An 8081-nucleotide genomic window follows, 5' to 3' on the forward strand; every position below is an offset into this window, starting at 1 on the left:
ACTTCTCTATTCAACCAAATCTGCACTGTTTTAGCTGGTCAAGTTATTTGTAGTGACCGTAAAAGCAGACTTTTTGTTCTGGGTTGAAAAAGCATTCCCAAATTTGCCATTCTCAAAATAACTAGTTTCTGGTATTTGAGGCCTACTTGAAATCTATCCCAAAAAGAAAATCTTACATTGAAGGTATTGATAGTGTCATTCAGAAAAACCTAAGACACACGCTAGCGTGCTGATAGAAGTGTGATTCTGTGATTAAACCTATACCTGTCACACAGCGCAAAAAAAAACAGGTCTCACATCTCTATTCAACCAAATCTGCACTGTTTTAGCTGGTCAAGTTATTTGTAGTGACCGTAAAAGCAGACTTTTTGTTCTGGGTTGAAAAAGCATTCCCAAATTTGCCATTCTCAAAATAACTAGTTTCTGGTATTTGAGGCCTACTTGAAATCTATCCCAAAAAGAAAATCTTACATTGAAGGTATTGATAGTGTCATTCAGAAAAACCTAAGACACACGCTAGCGTGCTGATAGAAGTGTGATTCTGTGATTAAACCTATACCTGTCACACAGCGCAAAAAAAAACAGGTCTCACATCTCTATTCAACCAAATCTGCACTGTTTTAGCTGGTCAAGTTATTTGTAGTGACCGTAAAAGCAGACTTTTTGTTCTGGGTTGAAAAAGCATTCCCAAATTTGCCATTCTCAAAATAACTAGTTTCTGGTATCTGAGGCCTACTTGAAATCTATCCCAAAAAGAAAATCTTACATTGAAGGTATTGATAGTGTCATTCAGAAAAACCTAAGACACACGCTAGCGTGCTGATAGAAGTGTGATTCTGTGATTAAACCTATACCTGTCACACAGCGCAAAAAAAAACAGGTCTCACATCTCTATTCAACCAAATCTGCACTGTTTTAGCTGGTCAAGTTATTTGTAGTGACCGTAAAAACACACTTTTTGTTCTGGGTTGAAAAAGCATTCCCAAATTTGCCATTCTCAAAATAACTAGTTTCTGGTATTTGAGGCCTACTTGAAATGTATCCCAAAAAGAAAATCTTACATTGAAGGTATTGATAGTGTCATTCAGAAAAATCTAAGACACACGATAGCGTGCTGATAGAAGTGTGATTCTGTGATTAAACCTATACCTGTCACACAGCGCAAAAAAAAACAGGTCTCACATCTCTATTCAACCAAATCTGCACTGTTTTAGCTGGTCAAGTTATTTGTAGTGACCGTAAAAGCACACTTTTTTTTCTGGGTTGAAAAAGCATTCCCAAATTTGCCATTCTAAAAATTGTGGTGAACGGGAACAATGAGGAAAACATCTAATAAGGGACGTTGACGCGGACGTGGACATGGTCGTGGTGGTGTTAGTGGACCCTCTGGTGCTTGGAGAGGACGTGGCCGTTCTGCCACAGCCACACGTCCTAGTAAACCAACTACCTCAGGTCCCAGTAGCCAGCAGAATTTACAGCGATATTTGGTGGGGCCCAATGCCGTTCTAAAGATGGTAAGGCCTGAGCAGGTACAGGCATTAGTCAATTGGGTGGCCGACAGTGGATCCAGCACGTTCACATTATCTCCCACCCAGTCTTCTGCAGAAAGCGCACAGATGGCGCATGAAAACCAAGCCCATCGGTCTGTCACATCACCCCCATGCATATCAGGGAAACTGTCTGAGCCTCAAGTTATGCAGCAGTCTCTTATGCTGTTTGAAGACTCTGCTGCCAGGGTTTCCCAAGGGCATCCACCTAGCCCTTCCCCAGGGGTGGAAGAGATAGAATGCACTAACGCACAACCACTTATTTTTCCTGATGATGAGGACATGGGAATACCACCTCAGCTCGTCTCTGATGATGACGAAACACAGGTGCCAACCGCTGCGTCTTTCTGCAATGTGCAGACTGAACAGGAGGTCAGGGATCAAGACTGGGTGGAAGACGATGCAGGGGACGATGAGGTCCTAGACCCCACATGGAATGAAGGTCGTGCCACTGACGTTCACAGTTCGGAGGAAGAGGCAGTGGTGAGACCGAGCCAACAGCGTAGCAAAAGAGGGAGTAGTGGGCAAAATCAGAACACCCGCCGCCAAGAGACTCCGCCTGCTACTGACCGCCGCCATCTGGGACCGAGCACCCCAAAGGCAGCTTCAAGGAGTTCCCTGGCATGGCACTTCTTCAAACAATGTGCTGACGACAAGACCCGAGTGGTTTGCACGCTGTGCCATCAGAGCCTGAAGCGAGGCATTAACGTTCTGAACCTTAGCACAACCTGCATGACCAGGCACCTGCATGCAAAGCATGAACTGCAGTGGAGTAAACACCTTAAAAACAAGGAAGTCACTCAGGCTCCCCCTGCTACCTCTTCTGCTGCTGCCGCCTCGGCCTCTTCTGCTGCTGCCGCTGCCTCGGCCTCTTCTGCTGCTGCTGCCGCCGCCTCGGCCTCTTCCTCCGCCTCTGGAGGAACGTTGGCACCTGCCGCCCAGCAAACATGAGATGTACCACCAACACCACAACCTGCGTCACCAAGCATCTCAACCATGTCACACGGCAGCGTTCAGCTCTCCATCTCACAAACATTTGAGAGAAAGCGTAAATTCCCACCTAGCCACCCTCGATCCCTGGCCCTGAATGCCAGCATTTCTAAACTACTGGCCTATGAAATGCTGTCATTTAGGCTGGTGGACACACACAGCTTCAAACAGCTCATGTCACTTGCTGTCCCACAGTATGTTGTTCCCAGCCGCCACTACTTCTCCAAGAGAGCCGTGCCTTCCCTGCACAAACAAGTGTCCGATAAAATCAAGTGTGCACTGCGCAACGCCATCTGTGGCAAGGTCCACCTAACCACAGATACGTGGACCAGTAAGCACGGCCAGGGACGCTATATCTCCCTAACTGCACACTGGGTAAATGTAGTGGCGGCTGGGCCCCAGGCGGAGAGCTGTTTGGCGCACGTCCTTCCGCCGCCAAGGATCGCAGGGCAACATTCTTTGCCTCCTGTCTCCTCCTACTCAGCTTCCTCCTCCTCTTCTTCCACCTGCTCATCCAGTCAGCCACACACCTTCACCACCAACTTCAGCACAGCACGGGGTAAACGTCAGCAGGCCATTCTGAAACTCATATGTTTGGGGGACAGGCCCCACAGCGCAAAGGAGTTGTGGCGGGGAATTGAACAACAGAAGAACCGGGGTGCGCCGAGTCAACAACGGAGAGCGGCGAAGACAGAAGGAGAACCCCGGTTCTTCGTCTCGCTAAATTTTTATTTAAAATCCGAGATCTCGCGAGACGAAGAACCGGGGTGCGCCGAGTCAACAACGGAGAGCGGCGAAGACAGAAGGAGAACCCCGGAGAGTTGAGAAGACCCCCCGGATAGCGGAGAAGACCCGTCGGGATAGCGGAAGAAGAAGAGCCCCCCCTGGTAAAAGAGCTAATAAAGAAGACAGGGGGTGGCCTCCGGAGCAGAAAAATAAAATATTTTAATACACTGTGTGGTTTATTTGTGTTTTTACCACTTTTCTTGCAGGTGAATGGGTAGGGGTACGATGTACCCCATACTCATTCACTTAGGGTGGGGGGCCGGTATCTGGGGGCCCCCTTATTAAAGGGGGCTCCCAGATTCCGATAAGCCTCCCGCCCACATACCCCGACAACCAACGGCCAGGGTTGTCGGGAAGGGGCCCTGTCCTCATCAACATGGGGACAGGGTGCTCTGAGGTGGGGGGGCCGCAGTGCGCCCCCTGCCCCAGAGCACCCAACCCCCCCATGTTGAGGGCATGCAGCCTGGTACGGCTCAGGAGGGGGGGCGCTCGCTCGTCCCCACTCCCTTCCTGGCTGGCCGGGTAGCGTGCTTTGGATACGGGTCTGGTATGGATTGTAGGGGGACCCCCTACGCCGTTTCTTTCGGCGTAGGGGGGGCTCTCCTTACAACCCATAACAGACCTAAGGGCCCGGTATGCCCCTGAGGGGGGGACCCATGCCGGATTTTTATTTAAAATCCGGCGGGGACTTCCCCCTCAGAATTCATAACAAACGCCGCACACGTGTAGAATTGGCGGGAATCCAAGTCGGATCTGCCGTCGCTTCTATTACGGCTCTGTCTCCATCGCGGCAAGCCAGCTCGGCGCTGGCTCCCGCGATGGGGCTCGTAGGTGCTCAATCTCGCCGAGAAAGAGAGCGAGATTGACACAAAATCGGGTTCACCTACTGTATGTTTGGGGGACAGGCCCCACACCGCACAGGAGTTGTGGCGGGGTATAGAACAACAGACCGACGAGTGGTTGCTGCCGGTGAGCCTCAAGCCCGGCCTGGTGGTGTGCGATAATGGGCGAAATCTCGTTGCAGCTCTGGGACTAGCCGGTTTGACGCACATCCCTTGCCTGGCGCATGTGCTGAATTTGGTGGTGCAGAAGTTCATTCGCAACTACCCCGACATGTCAGAGCTGCTGCATAAAGTGCGGGCCGTCTGTTCGCGCTTCCAGCGTTCACACCCTGCCGCTGCTCGCCTGTCTGCGCTACAGCGTAACTTCGGCCTTCCCGCTCACCGCCTCATATGCGACGTGCCCACCAGGTGGAACTCCACCTTGCATATGCTGGACAGACTGTGCGAGCAGCAGCAGGCCATAGTGGAGTTTCAGCTGCAGCACGCACGGGTCAGTCGCACTGTGGATCAGACACACTTCACCACCAATGACTGGGCCTCCATGCTAGACCTGTGTGCCCTGTTGCGCTGTTTCGAGTACTCCACCAACATGGCCAGTGGCGATGACGCCGTTATCAGCGTTACAATACCACTTCTATGTCTCCTTGAGAAAACACTTAGGGCGATGATGGAAGAGGAGGTGGCCCAGGAGGAAGAGGAGGAAGAGGGGTCATTTTTAGCACTTTCAGGCCAGTCTCTTCGAAGTGACTCAGAGGGAGGTTTTTTGCAACACCAGAGGCCAGGTACAAATGTGGCCAGACAGGGCCCACTACTGGAGGACGAGGAGGACGAGGATGAGGAGGAGGTAGAGGAGGATGAGGATGAAGCATGTTCACAGCGAGTTGGCACCCAAAGCAGCTCGGGCCCATCACTGGTGCGTGGCTGGGGGGAAACACAGGACGATGACGATACGCCTCCCACAGAGGACAGCTTGTCCTTACCTCTGGGCAGCCTGGCACACATGAGCGACTACATGCTGCAGTGCCTGCGCAACGACAGCAGAGTTGCCCACATTTTAACGTGTGCGGACTACTGGGTTGCCACCCTGCTGGATCCCCGGTACAAAGACAATGTGCCCACCTTACTTCCTACACTGGAGCGTGATAGGAAGATGCGCGAGTACAAGCATACGTTGGTAGACGCGCTACTGAGAGCATTCCCAAATGTCACAGGGGAACCAGTGGAAGCCCAAGGCGAAGGCAGAGGAGGAGCAAGAGGTCGCCAACGCAGCTGTGTCACGCCCAGCTCCTCTGAGGGCAGGGTTAGCATGGCAGATATGTGGAAAAGTTTTGTAAACACGCCACAGCTAAGTGCACCACCACCTGATACGGAACGCGTTAGCAGGAGGCAACATTTCACTAACATGGTGGAACAGTACCTGTGCACACCCCTCCACGTACTGACTGATGGTTCGGCCCCATTCAACTTCTGGGTCTCCAAATTGTCCACGTGGCCAGAGCTAGCCTTTTATGCCTTGGAGGTGCTGGCCTGCCCGGCGGCCAGCGTTTTGTCTGAACGTGTATTCAGCACGGCAGGGGGCGTCATTACAGACAAACGCAGCCGCCTGTCTACAGCCAATGTGGACAAGCTGACGTTCATAAAAATGAACCAGGCATGGATCCCACAGGACCTGTCCATCCCTTGTGCAGATTAGATATTAACTACCTCCCCTTAACAATATATTATTCTACTCCAGGGCACTTCCTCATTCAATACTATTTTTAATTTCATTTTACCATTATATTGCGGGGCAACCCAAAGTTGAATGAACCTCTCCTCTGTCTGGGTGCCGGGGCCTAAATGTGTGACAGTGGCCTGTTCCAGTGGTGGGTGACGTGAAGCCTGATTCTCTGCTATGACATGAATACAGTATCTGCGCTGACATAAGGCCAGATTCTCTGTTACGGGACCGCTCTCCTCTGTCTGGGTGCCGGGGCCTAAATGTGTGACAGTGGCCTGTTCCAGTGGTGGGTGACGTGAAGCCTGATTCTCTGCTATGACATGAATACAGATTCTGCGCTGACATAAGGCCAGATTCTCTGTTACGGGACCGCTCTCCTCTGTCTGGGTGCCGGGGCCTAAATGTGTGACAGTGGCCTGTTCCAGTGGTGGGTGACGTGAAGCCTGATTCTCTGCTATGACATGAATACAGATTCTGCGCTGACATAAGGCCAGATTCTCTGTTACGGGACCTCTCTCCTCTGCCTGGGTGCCTGGGCCTAAATGTGTGACAGTGGCCTGTTCCAGTGGTGGGTGACGTGAAGCCTGATTCTCTGCTATGACATGAAGACAGATTCTGCGCTGACATAAGGCCAGATTCTCTGTTACGGGACCGCTCTCCTCTGTCTGGGTGCCGGGGCCTAAATGTGTGACAGTGGCCTGTTCCAGTGGTGGGTGACGTGAAGCCTGATTCTCTGCTATGACATGAATACAGATTCTGCGCTGACATAAGGCCAGATTCTCTGTTACGGGACCTCTCTCCTCTGCCTGGGTGCCTGGGCCTAAATGTGTGACAGTGGCCTGTTCCAGTGGTGGGTGACGTGAAGCCTGATTCGCTGCTATGACATGAAGACAGATTCTGCGCTGACATAAGGCCAGATTCTCTGTTACGGGACCGCTCTCCTCTGTCTGGGTGCCGGGGCCTAAATGTGTGACAGTGGCCTGTTCCAGTGGTGGGTGACGTGAAGCCTGATTCTCTGCTATGACATGAATACAGATTCTGCGCTGACATAAGGCCAGATTCTCTGTTACGGGACCTCTCTCCTCTGCCTGGGTGCCTGGGCCTAAATGTGTGACAGTGGCCTGTTCCAGTGGTGGGTGACGTGAAGCCTGATTCTCTGCTATGACATGAAGACAGATTCTGCGCTGACATAAGGCCAGATTCTCTGTTACGGGACCTCTCTTCTCTGCCTGGGTCTAAATGTGTGACAGTGGCCTGTTCCAGTGGTGGGTGACGTGAAGCCTGATTCTCTGCTATGACATGAATACAGATTCTGCGCTGACATAAGGCCAGATTCTCTGTTACGGGACCTCTCTCCTCTGCCTGGGTGCCTGGGCCTAAATGTGTGACAGTGGCCTGTTCCAGTGGTGGGTGACGTGAAGCCTGATTCTCTGCTATGACATGAAGACAGATTCTGCGCTGACATAAGGCCAGATTCTCTGTTACGGGACCGCTCTCCTCTGTCTGGGTGCCGGGGCCTAAATGTGTGACAGTGGCCTGTTCCAGTGGTGGGTGACGTGAAGCCTGATTCTCTGCTATGACATGAAGACAGATTCTGCGCTGACATAAGGCCAGATTCTCTGTTACGGGACCTCTCTCCTCTGCCTGGGTGCCTGGGCCTAAATGTGTGACAGTGGCCTGTTCCAGTGGTGGGTGACGTGAAGCCTGATTCTCTGCTATGACATGAAGACAGATTCTGCGCTGACATAAGGCCAGATTCTCTGTTACGGGACCGCTCTCCTCTGTCTGGGTGCCGGGGCCTAAATGTGTGACAGTGGCCTGTTCCAGTGGTGGGTGACGTGAAGCCTGATTCTCTGCTATGACATGAAGACAGATTCTGCGCTGACATAAGGCCAGATTCTCTGTTACGGGACCTCTCCTCTGCCTGGGTGCCTGGGCCTAAATGTGTGACAGTGGCCTGTTCCAGTGGTGGGTGACGTGAAGCCTGATTCTCTGCTATGACATGAAGACTGATTTTGCGCTGACATGAAGCCAGATTCTCTGCTATGGCATAAAGAGACTGATTCTCTGCTGACATGAAGCCAGATTATTTGCTATGGCATGAAGAGACTGATTCTCTGCTGACGTGAAGCCAGATTCCCTGCTATGGGACCTCTGTCCAATTGATATTGGTTCATTTTTATTTTTTTAATTTTA

The sequence above is a fragment of the Bufo bufo genome, chromosome 1 (genome assembly GCF_905171765.1).
Source record: "Bufo bufo chromosome 1, aBufBuf1.1, whole genome shotgun sequence".
Classification (NCBI taxonomy): Eukaryota; Metazoa; Chordata; class Amphibia; order Anura; family Bufonidae; genus Bufo; species Bufo bufo.